At 41.8% G+C, this 12,618-nt stretch overlaps 1 protein-coding gene across 13 annotated transcripts in view; it reads left to right on the top strand.

Moving 5' to 3' along the window:
- Erc2 (ELKS/RAB6-interacting/CAST family member 2) overlaps positions 1-12,618 on the top strand; it is a 1,000,708-nt gene that overhangs the window by 839,151 nt on the left and 148,939 nt on the right. The window lies entirely within an intron of this gene.

Genomic DNA, 12,618 nt, shown 5'->3' with positions numbered 1-12,618 from the left:
GGCTTTCATTCATTTGTATATTCCAGTGAGATGAAGAAGTGAGGTCCCAAATAAAGGCACTTTCGTGAGATTCAGTGATACATCTGCCATGATATTTGAATGTTTGAGTGCCGACTTCAAACTCCTGTAATTGAGCAGACATAGAGTGCAAGATCATTTTTATTTCTTAAACCGCTAGAAAAAAATAAATCTTTTTTCATTGAAAGCATATGTAAATTTTAGCACCTAATTCGTAATAGTACAGATGTGGCATTAACAAGTCTGGAATGGAGCCTTGATGATAGTAGAGGCATCCTGTTCCAAATCCTGTTCCAAATGAAGAATGGTAGCTGCTGCCGGTATGTGGCCAGTTACTGGGAGCACACGCGCAAATTGCAGAACTCTGAGGTGCAAGAAGTGGGATGTGTTCACTGAGTTAGTGCTGGAAAGGACAGTGCACCTGTCTGGTGTGGCTCCCAGCAGGGAGAACAGGAAAAAGGGTATAAGATGTTTCACTGTGGTGAGTTTATACCTCCTTTCCCTTTTCCCAGGAAACAGGATCCGGACACTAGGCTTGTACTCATCTGGAGCAAGGGAAATCCACTGGCGAAGAAAGGAGTCATGAAAGGAGCTCTGGGCTCAATATGAATGGAGGTTTTCCTGTACTCCTCTGTACAAGATAATAATTGTTAGTGCCCCAGCCTACCCTAGATCTTACATGACTGAAGATCTCATACCTCCTCTGCCTTTTGCCATTGTCTGCTAGATACTCAATCATTTATACGTTCACTCATTCTTTACTTATTTATATATTCTCTTATCAGGTAGTTATTAATTAGATACTGAAAAATCGAAGATGAGTAGCAGATTTAATTGCTACCCCATGAATTTTAGCATGTAGTTGGGGGGGATATAAATAATTTCATAAAATATGAATAGTAACCTTATACATTTTGATCATTGCTTCAGTGGAATCTGGAAAGATATTGATACAAGTTGGAGGAGCTTAATTAAGAAAAGATGTTCTTTAAGGATCTCTTAGAGGAAGTAAGTTTTAAGCCACATCTTCAAAGTGGAAAAGCCAAGAGGTACCATATAAAGATGTGTGCTCAAGAAGTAGTTGTGAACAGGTGTACAAAGGACTGGAGATAAGGAGAGTTTCATGGGCCAAAGGATCTACAAAATCATAACTCTGGATGGAGCACAAAACAGTGATAAAGATGGGGAAGGCAAAGAGATCAGATCACATACAGCTTTTAAAGCCATGGTAGAAAATTTAGGCATTAGCCTAAGAAAAATGAGCAGACATCAGATCTTTAGCAAGGACATGGAATGATTTGATTTATTTTGTAGAGCAGCCCTGGCTGCTGTGTGTAGTTCATGGCAGGAAAATGGTGTTTCATCATTAGTTAGAGAACTGATAGTTCTGACCAGGCCCAGTTGGGGGCAGTACTCATGAACTGAATTGTGGGTAAGACCAGGAGGGGAAGCCAGTGGCATTGGACAGGGAGGTCAGATAGGCGATGACGTTGAGAAGGCTTCCAGATTTCTACTGTGGGTAGCAAAGCTGTATCAGGACATTGTTGGAGAGCAGGGGACTAAATAGAAATCTAGATTTATGATTCTCCAAATGTCCACTTAGGCTAGTCTAGAGCAAGGTAGGCTTTCTTCTACGCTCTTTCCCTTTTGCCCATGTATGAGCAGGAGAAACGTTAGCCTCTTCCTATAGTAATGTCCAAGCTGATAAGCTTAAAGCATGGCTAAAGTCCAATTTCAAGATTGTTTGGCTCCTCCAGCTCTCAGAATAAAGGAAAGTACTTGAATATCAAAGATCACAAAGGAAAACCAGTAATCACAAAGTAGTCAGATGTATTTTTCTGTAGAAAAACAAAGCCTCAGAAATTGTAGGAGGTTGAAGATGTTCTAAAGCATAGAGGACAAGGTCATTAGCTCCAGAAGTCCCCCTCTGATCACCAGGCATTAAGAATTCAGTGAAGGAGTGCCTCGGAGATGTTGGCTGTTCACAACGAAGGAAGGCTGGAGTTTATATCCTACTCTAAGACTGCTTGACTGAGTGACTTTACGGGAACAGCTGCTGCCTCTTCGTTTCCTCATTTGGAGGAGGTTGTACATGTATATCTTATGAGGCTGTGGTGGGGACCAGACAAGATGAGCTGAGTGGGGTACCTGGACTATCTGGTATAGGTAAGTCCTGGGTAGCATAGCTCTATTACTGTTATTTCTGGTCCCTGGAGAGGGTATTCCATCTGCTTGCTGAGGGAAATGGTTGAAATTGTGAGATTGCTGAGTTTGGGAAGGGAAAAAATGCAGAAGAAAGGAAAAGGCAAAACAGGAAATTTATTCTTAGAACCATATCTACATCCAAACCAACTAAAAATTTCCTGGCAGACATGTTTTACCTGAAAACACACTCTCTCTAGCCACCTTTGACTAATGGGTTGATTGATTTTTGCTGTTGATCAAAGGAAGACTTGACTGCTGGATTTCAGTTAATTCATTTTGCAGCAGAAAGTTACTTTCAGATAAAAGAAAAATCTAAATGAGCAATTATAAGTGATGAATTGAGAGAGAGAGAAAGGGGTATTGGTGTCTCAGTCCGTCTCTCTTTGGCCTCAAGTGTGGAGGGCTTGAGGACTGAGCTAGAAGCTCTTGAGCAGGATAGATTTCAGAGAATCCTCCCACCCCACCCCTCACCTCTGGCACTCATAAGTGTTACCTGGCAAAGCAATGCATGTTGGCTTAGTTGCATATGACCACACTCTTAGGAGCTGGAATCTGGCTGAGAAATGATAAACAAATAGTGGTGATAAATGACCATGAGCCAGAGGCAGGAGGCGTCTCTCGGAGTGTTGTTGCATTACATTATATCCTTCCTGTGCCAAGGCTAGATGCACCAGGAGCACTTCAGGCCTCCCACCTCCTTGTCATTTGTGGAGTGTGGTGCTGGTCTGGTCTTGTTTAACCTCTTTATTAATGATCTATAAAGGGGAGAAAAGAGCACGTGAAAGAGAGTCACAGATGACACTAACTTGGGAGGTGTTAGAAACACTATGAGGTCAGAGAAATCACACAAGTGGCCCAAAGAAGTTAGGAACATTGCAGGAGTGGGGGGAACCAAATATTGGAGAAGTCCAGACACAAACATCTGGAGGAAATTAATCTGAGATGCAGATATCAATAGTTGGGAGGTGTATGAAAAACTGAATACTAAAAGAAAAATTTAAAAAATTGAGTGGACATTGAGAAATCCAACTCCAAAGTCTGCTGTGCAGGGGAGGGTGGGGGTTGGGGGGTGCCAATGGCAGTTAGCACTAATGGAATGTCATCTGGTGCCAGGGAGCCAGGCATGGTCATTTCTGATGAGCTTGCCTATAAATTGTGCCTTATACTTAGGGTAACACACATTATGTGTACCTTTGCTCAGAGAATCTGAAGGATAGGAAAGGAAAGATTTTTGAAGAACACAACTGCTAGATGAGGGCAGACTACTGTTTGATGTTGGACCTAGGTCTAGAACTCCTCAAAAGCATTAGCATTGCAATATATGGTCAGAGTGACACGTTTAGAAAAAGTATAAGGGATTTCCTTTTTGGGATATAAATGTGGACTTGAGAAGATTCCTACGTTCTTGTTCTTAGACTTAGTCACTGATAGTGGCAGCATCTCAGAGCTCTACCTTGAAGACTATCCAGTGGTTGGACAGTATAACATGCCAGGTCAGAATTTTCCTGCTGGTTCAGGCAGAGAAACCCTGGCCCCGTGACTTTTCAAACATCTCTATAGCCCCAACAAAATGCAAAAACCAAACAGCATCTAAAATAAGAGTGCAAATTTATTGGAATATCAACTGGAAGAGCCATATTTCTTTCTTCTATTCAGGCATCCATTGGCTGAAGGCCATTGACTACACTGAGATGTGTCTTGACTCCATCCTCAAGGTCTCCACTTGTGTATTACCCAGGTGAAATGATCTCTCTAAGAAAACAGTTGTTCTACTTGATACCTGCCAGATAGTCTCACAAAGCAGATACTACAATTTCTATTTAGCCTACCCTGTGAAGCTATGTGTCAAAGAGACTTTGGGATGGGAATATATACTCCCTCCAGCTTTGTTTTCCAAAAAATATAATGCAGATGCTAAGAACAACAGCATACAGCATCTGAGAACTTCGCCCACACCTTGCCCTTGTGCAGGTGGCTCATGCACTGAACACTGAGGATGGTCTAACCCAGATACAAGCTCCCATCTCTCCAAACAGATCTTGCACTCAGAATCACTGAGAATCACTAGGCAATATCTGCCCTGTAGCTTGTAAGACTGCTCTCATAGTGACAAGAATCCGTTAAGGTACTAAGTCTGAATAAAGAGGTGCTCCACAATTCTCTCTAACCTTACTGAGCTTCCCTGTAGCCTATGGGCCAATCTGACTTGTTTGTAGCCCTATTTCTGTGTGCCCTGATACTTCAGGTCCCCCATATTATTTCTGTGCTGGGTTTTCAGAGGGTGGGCAACTCTGGGTTCTCCCTGCCCCCAAGCTTAGTGCCTTTGTCAGTGTGATAGAGACAGAACTCTTGGAAGGGGTAGAAGAAAGGTTATTATAATCTCTTTGAGAGAAGGTAATGTCTCTTAGGAAACCTACCGAATAAGTTACTCTATTAGACGCAGAATAGAATGGCAAATTGCCATATGTGGTTAAACCTCCCACTTTATATACTGTGCCTTTGTCTGAGAGGAAAACATTAGTCGAAGCTCAGAGTTAAAAATGGTAAAGATCACTTTCACTGAGAAACCTGAGCTTTCTACAGCCGCTACCTCATTTCCCTTACTTGTAACTTTTATGTTCATTGTAGAAAACTTAGAAAGGTTAATGAGCAATCAAGAAACAAGGCTTTCTTAAAATCCTGATTCAGAGAAAGTACCAGTCTTAACCTTGCTATGCACATCGGCAATATTTTTCTATAGATATGGTTTTGTAAACCTATATTTGAAGGAATCTGAAGTCTGCCTTTGCATAGCCTTGGGTGCAGTGGTTGGGAGTGACCTGAACTGTGGCTTCTCAAAGGCTGAGTTCAAATACTGGTTCTACCACTCTTACGTGCCTGCATAAGCCTTTGAAGGCAGCTGAGGCTGCTATCCTTATAGACCCAGTGTTACCTGATCAGCTTCCCACCCATGTCATAAACCCATCTGAGTAACGTTTTGATTCTGCTCTGCACAGAGCAGCTTGAAAGACCAGGGCAGGCTCAGGGAGCACACAGGGTGCCTCTGGGGGTGCGGGACCAGGAGGAGTAGTGCTGCGCAGGCGCCTTGCTTCTGGCTGTAGTGTGAGGCTTCACTGTTGCTGGCCTGTGTGCTATGACTGCCATGCATCAGTCCTTCAGATGCCCTGGCTTCCCTTTACCTTTCAGCTCTCCTTGGTCTCTGATGTCACTACATTATTTCAAAGGCATTCTACACAAATCTGTCTCTCTCTTTCAAAAAACAAACAAACAAAACAAGCCGGGCCTGGTGGTGCATGCCTGTAATCCCAGCACTCCTGAGGCAGAAGGACTGCTGTGAGTTTGAGGCCAGCCCAAACTGCATAGCAAGACTCTGTCTCAAAAAGACAAGACCCAAAAAGAACCATCCTCTCTGGAATTAAATAGGTATCTCCTCCCCACCCCATGGTAAGTAGATTCTGTATGTGGGACTTTGCCTGTGGCTGATGCTGTTTTGGGGTGGTTTCATGGTTTTATTTACTGTTTTGTAATTTCATTCTCTAACACCCAGACATCGGTATGGGAGCATGAAGAAAATCATGTTATAGGAAACCCTTTTCCCTCTTTGTCTGAAGGCAGGTGACATACCACGAAATTAGAGACCAGTATGTTTTCTTCTGAAGAGGGCAGGCTTGGGTAGCTAAGAGCACTTCCACCAGCTGAGGAAACAGTATTCAGGCCTTCGAGGCTGTTCAGGACAATCAGCCATAGAAAAGAATTGTCTTTCCCTCTCAAGGAATGTGGAAGGGAGAAAGGAGGATGAGGAAGTGCCCCAGAGCCAAAGAGCAATCTCTGTCTCTCCTTATACAGCAGGCCTAGGACTCTGTGATATCTGATATGTCAGATAAGAAGGTGACTGTGTATTAGGGCACAGGCTGAGACATGCCAGACGAATTTTCTCCATCTTATTATTTTTTAACGTTATAAAGGCATTTTGATGGTGACCAGACCTTTAAGCTGTCTCCACACTTGCTTCCGGAGTAAGCCTGAGCGCCTAGCAGGAGCTCAGGATGCCCACCGTGGAAGCCTCCAGGGCACTTGGTGTGGCTTTTCTTCAGGCAGCCTCTGACCTGGGGCAGGGGCAGGAACTGGGAGGATGGATTCTTTTCCTTCCCCTCCACAGGTCACTTCTGTGTTCCTGTGAAAGTGGAGGGAGAAGACTCTATCCAAGTGACTCTCTTCCTGATTTCTCATCTCAGTGAGAAGCTATAAATCTCTTCGAGCTGATATTGCCTCTCCTCCCATGGATCCCTTGCTCATATAGAGAAAATGCCCATTTCCTTGTTTTCCTTTGATCTTAATCAGCTCAATGAGGGGTGATGAGTAGGTGACACCAGCACCATCCCAATTTTATATATTAAGGCAGTGACTTTGGAATGATTTAGATTTGTCCAATGCTATCAGGCTAGGACTCTGGAGAACCAAGACATGTGCTCCAAACATGGGACTCATGGTCAACACTTCCTTTCACCTGTCACAGTGGTGGTCATTCCCTAAAGGTATTCCCCAGAGCACTGGTGTTAGATGTTAAGAAATACTACTTTTTGAAAAATAGAGTAGAGACATTCTATGTTCATATGAATCTGAGCAAAACTGGATTAAACAGCATTCAATAGGCTTCTTCACTGCCGACCTTCTCAGAGCTTCTGAGAGGCTGATGTCCTCAGATCAATTGTCACACTCTAGGAGATGGATGAGGTGAGCCATGTTTGGTGTCATGGGCCCTTTTCTTCCCAAACCCCCATGCAGAATGTGAATGTATGGTATATATTTAGGGAGAGCTCTGTGTTTTGTCTTTCAAAATATGTATCAATGCAGACAACACAATTTGAATTTCATAAAATTTTCATTTGTCACAAAATGTTCTTTTGATTTTTATCCCATTTAAAAAGCCCCCCCCCACTTCTTCTTCCTCTTCCTCTCACAAACTCTACAGAACATAGTAGCAGACTGCTGTGATCCAGTGGCGCAGGGTCTTCCTCCTCCTCATAGGAGTTTTCACACTGGTCGTCTTGCTCAGTCCTTACGTCTTCAGATGAGAAAATTTAGGCATAGAGAGGGGCTTCCCTTGCTCTAAGTCCTACAGCTCTGGACTCTCTGAACTGGGCTTTCAGCACAGGTGCCCCTTACTCCGAAACTGCGCAGCAAAACTCCGCTCATCTGTGCTGAATCACATTGTACCCATAGTGGTCCTACCTGAGTCCTCCAGGCCCTTCATCCAGCTTGGTGATGGACTCGCAAAGATCAGCCCTTTTTCTACACCACGGGAAAGCTAACAAGGGCTTCTTCCATCTTCCTCTTCTTCATTTTTACGTTGACCACTTTTTCCCTTCCCTCACCTCACAGTTTGTTTTACAACCTTCCCTGCTTTTTCCCCCCTTTTCATGAATAAAATATTCATCCTGTATATAGAAGGTCACAGAAGCTCCAAACTCTTGATCTGCCCTGTATTACTTCATTATTTTCTCTGAACTTCAGTGTCCTCATCTGTAATATGGGGAAAATAATGTTTTATTTTCTTCCTTTTGAAATTCTAAATGATGTCAAGTGTTAACTCAGTGCTGGTGCTTAGTGTACATTCAATAAAAACTTGCTTTTGTTGTTTTTCTTTCTTTCTCCTTTGATTCTCACTACAGCAGTGCATGTCAGAATCTTTGGCATTGTTTATCATGTACCTACAGTGTGTTATAAACTGTCTAAATGTTTGCTCACACCATCTCTTCTGAATCAGGGCTCTTCTTCCTGCTATAACTGCTCTGCGTTGGCATGCATTACCAAAGAGATAAATAGAAACATTTTCCCGGGGAGCTTCATGCCCTGCAATAGCCCATGCCTAGAGGAGTCAGATATAATCTCCCTCCCTCTTCTAGGGATGAGTGGACAGTGTAGGGAACCAAAACTATTCGCCTGCAAATCCAAAAATCCTGAAATATGCAATCCCAGTAAACCCTTGCAGTTAATAGCTGGTCAGAATTAAGATATGTGAAGAAGCTTAAAACTTTTTAGTCTTTATAAGAAGTAGTACCATATTTTAAATCAGAAGAAACTGCAACAGAGACCATATAGAAGTGAAGCTGCACAGAAAGTTCAAAAGCTGCCTTATCCCTAGGCATTTGCACTGTCTTATCTTGGCTGATCCTACGTAGGTAAAGGAGATTCTGGAAACGGCTGGTGGAGAAAGGCCTTGCTGCATCTCCTGTGCTGGAGAAAATCGAGCACACACTTGTATGCCATGTGTATTCCTAGAGAGGCTTCAGGGTGGTGCTAGCAGAGATACGCGTTCTGAGAGATTACACGGCCTTTGTGTTCCATGTTTCATGGCTGCCAGCAGTTGGCATCTTTCAGAAATCACATGAAATGTGGGCAGAGCTCCTTGTACAAACTGCTGAGCAGAGTGTTAAGGAGACTTTGTGTGTAACTCTTAATCTTATTGGGAAATTTTAGGGTGAAAAATGTAATTATATCTGAAATTCCAACAACCAAAGCCAAAGAATGTCTCCTCTTTTGGAAGGTTCTTTGTTGATGAGATTAAAAACTAAGCTCTTGTGTTCTTGCCTACAAATTATTCAGTTATTTGAAAAGAAATGAAAGAAGATACTGGGAGGAAAACTGTTGGACTGCATACTATTTGGCACTTAACTAGTGCTCCCCTCTTTAGTAATTAGTTCAACAAATGCTTGAGTGCCTATTTTGTACAAGTCAACATAAGCTACACAAGTGAGTTCCTGGTTTTTTTTGAGTATTTTATGCAAAAGAGGTATATCATTATCTGTCAGTATAAGGTACTGGTCATAAGAAAAATTCAAGGACTCTACAGTTTAAACAGGACAGCTTCACATTATATAATCGGTGTTATCGTCACCTCTGTATATTTGCCGATTAGTGTAGGCAACTCAAGTGGCTGACAGAGCTATATGGTATAACCTGAATTCCGAGGTCAGAAACGGAGAGGGAAAAGGCACAAAAGGAATGACAAGGACACGGTTGTCAGCTCACAGCCTGTCGTGAAGCCTTGTGAGCCTCATGAGCCTCCTAGCCAAAAAGCTGAAGTGATGCCTGTGAGCATCTGTCATGGGGTAGACGACAGTCATTATCAGCGAGTTCTATTGTCCACATATACTTACACTGCCTTTTTCGTGTTCTAGCATGTAGTTGTTTTGCCACTCGGTTTCACAGAGGAGCATTGAAACCATGTTCTGTAGTCACACAGCTAGGAGGTGGAAGAGCCCAGCCTATGATCTAGTTCTTACATTCATCACCTCATTCCATGCCTCGTTTTCAATCCTGTGGAGCCACCAGTGTCCATCATCTAGCAAAGAGTCCTACAAACCCAGTTTCTGCAGCCACCTGCCAAAGTCTGTGCTCAAGCAAGTTATTCAAAGAGTTCATAATGAGTCAGATGACTCATGGTTGGGAAATTGAATAGTAATCCATAAAATTTATTTTGTATTATATAACATATATACAATTGTATAATAAGTTTTTATATTATATGTTATATGTTATGTGAGGTGCCCAAAGTAATTCACAAAAGTTTATGTCATGTTGCTAGAATTCCTATACTTGTAGAAAACTTACAGCATTTTAGAAAATAATATCTATAATGTAAAAAGGAAAACAATAACATTTTAAAAAACTAATAAGACATTAATTTAACTCTCAGCCCAAATAGTTCAGGGGAGGTGACCTTTTAAAAAAGAACAAGAGGAGGTGGTACCTATGTTTATGAAGATTTTTGAGGATTAAATCAGTCTAACCATGTAAAATAGTGTTTCATAAAAACATTGTAAATGTTAGTGGCATAGATAAATGGAGACATTTAAACAAATTCCAAAGGAAAATTTTGGACACTTTTAAGAATTTTAGAGAGAGAGAATATAAATTATTTATTTTGCTTGATTTTATTTTAAATTAAGAGTTTCCTTCTACATCACTTTTGTCCTGTATGTACATAGTGACTGTCCGAAGTTGGCATTCATAATCTTGAGACTTGCTGTTGCAGCTAAAATTGACAGATAGTGCCACTGAGTGGCAGCTCCTGAAGACTCACCATGAGATGCTTACTTCTGGCTTTGGAAGTATAGGGTGGCTCTTCTGAGTCTTTACAGCGTGCTATGTGCTTAGTGTCTAAGCACGTAGAAGCTCCCTTCATTACCAAGCTACCCTCAGGGACTGCAAGGTATGTACTGTTACAGTTATCAGTCCTACCTTGAAGATAACAAAACTGTAACCTAGAGGCTTTATAAAAGTTTCCTCAAGAAGTTGCTGAACTAGTAGCAGATAGAACCGGAGTCTGTAAGTAAGCAGTTTGTCCCTGGGGTCACCTGGCACATTCTATGCTGGGGTTTTCTCTAAACTTTTGACTGTTTGGACCAGATGCTGCATTTTCCCCTCACAGTATAGGGATTAAATTCAAGCCTTCACACTGAGCTATGTCTCCAGCCTTTTGTTTTGTTTTAAAGACAGACTCTCACTAAGTTGCCTGGGCTAGCCTCCACACTTACAATCCACCTGCCACAGCCTCCTTGAGTGCTGGGACTACAGATATATACCACTACCAGCTACTTCTTGGTCTTGTGTCCTATGTATTGTGGTATATCCAGCAGCATCCTTGGCCTCTACCCACTGGACACTAGTGGCATTCCTGCCCACAAGTATGAGAACCAAAAATAAACCAGGGACAGGGGTAGAATTGCCCTTGGTTGAGATCCACTGTTCTATACATAGATACAATCTGTATGTGTGGCCTGCAGAATTCCAGGAATCAGTTTAGAGCAAATTTAACCCACAGCCTGAAACAACCTCCCAGACTGACAGCCATGAAGCTGCCTACTGCATTGCTCAAAGGAGGCAGAGCTTTTTTACAGAATAGGGAAAAGAACTTTCTAAAAATGTTGTGCAGACTAGGCCATGGAAGAGACAACAACAGTCAGGGTGTGGCAGGTACAGAAGCTGAGGGACCCATTCTGATCTAGAGAGACACACACTTGTCCCTGAGAGCCCCAGCAAATCTGAGCATGGTGAAGTGACTGAGAATCCACAGATATAGGAGGTGACCAGGACCTAGTTTAATCTAGGTGCCTCTGTTTCCTCTTCTACAAACTGTAGGCATTGCTAGTTTCTACATTATGGTGACTTTATGAATCCCTAAAGTACTACCCTGTACTTGCAAAAAAGGCTCCATAAATGCTTAGCAGTTTTCCCAGCTCTCTGCCTATAGCTGTATGTTTACTGGCTCTGAGAACAGGAACTGGACTCAAATTGCTCAAGTGTAAACCCACCTGAGCTACACTGAAGGTATGTAATTTTGACTGAGTACTCAGCCTCTGTGAACCACAGGGTTTTCACTTCTAGTGCCTGTCTCACAGAACTGGTATGTGGGGCTTTGAGATGAGGTCCATGAGGTTGTGGGATGACAGATGAACTCTCTACCCATTGTCTGGAGCCAGGGGACCCTGTCAGCCTTAGCATCAAGGTGATGCTTCCCACCTTGAGACTGGTATTCTTTTCCTAGGACTATACCAGCTATATACCAGACTGATGAAATTTGATAATGTTCTAAGTTGATTCCAGGATTTCTCCAGGTTGTCCATATAGGTTGTGTTAAATATAAAAGAGATAGCACAATGGCTTCCTTCTGGGACCATGAGGGAGTTTCTTTTGTTCAACATCTGGTAGTTTGTGGGCAATCTTTGTACATCACCTTGATCTCTGCTTTAATCCTACCTGGAGTCCTCTTTGTGTGCGTTTCTCTAACCTGACTTCCCCCTTTTATGAGGACATCAACCATGTTAGACTAGGATTCCAGTGTGACCTCATCTTAACCAGTTACATCTACAACAACCCTATTTTCAAATTTGGTCACATTTTTATGCACTTGGAGTTAGATTTTCAGCATACAAATTTTGAGAGAAAAAGTACAGCCCATAACAAAATTCTATAAATCTTTTAAAGGTTTCTCCTAACTTTGAAAGCATGGGAAAGGTTATTGATGTTTGCATAGTTTGGGATACCAAATAAATGAACCTCTGTGAGCAGTAGGAAGAGCACTGTTTCTTTTTTAATTAATTAATTTTAAAGAAAAAATACAATGAGAATTGGTATAAAATTTCAAGACAAAATTGTAGGAGAGTAACAATAGATGGTACATTGCATATTGTCATCTTCAAATTAGCTGCTCCTATTATAAGATATAAACATGAAAAAATGACTAAATGGTGTAGACAAACATCTTTATTTTCAATGAACTAATAGCAATTATTGGTAAACTATCTTAACTATTTTATATATATATATATTTTTTTTTTTTTTCCTTTTCCCTTCCTTCTTCTTTTCTCCTGAGCACTGTTTTAGGAATCA

The sequence above is a fragment of the Cavia porcellus genome, unplaced genomic scaffold, assembly GCF_034190915.1.
Source record: "Cavia porcellus strain 051 isolate PalLab524CR breed Dunkin Hartley unplaced genomic scaffold, mCavPor4.1 scaffold_10, whole genome shotgun sequence".
Taxonomy (NCBI): Eukaryota; Metazoa; Chordata; class Mammalia; order Rodentia; family Caviidae; genus Cavia; species Cavia porcellus.
This window is presented reverse-complemented; position numbering and strand designations above follow the sequence as displayed.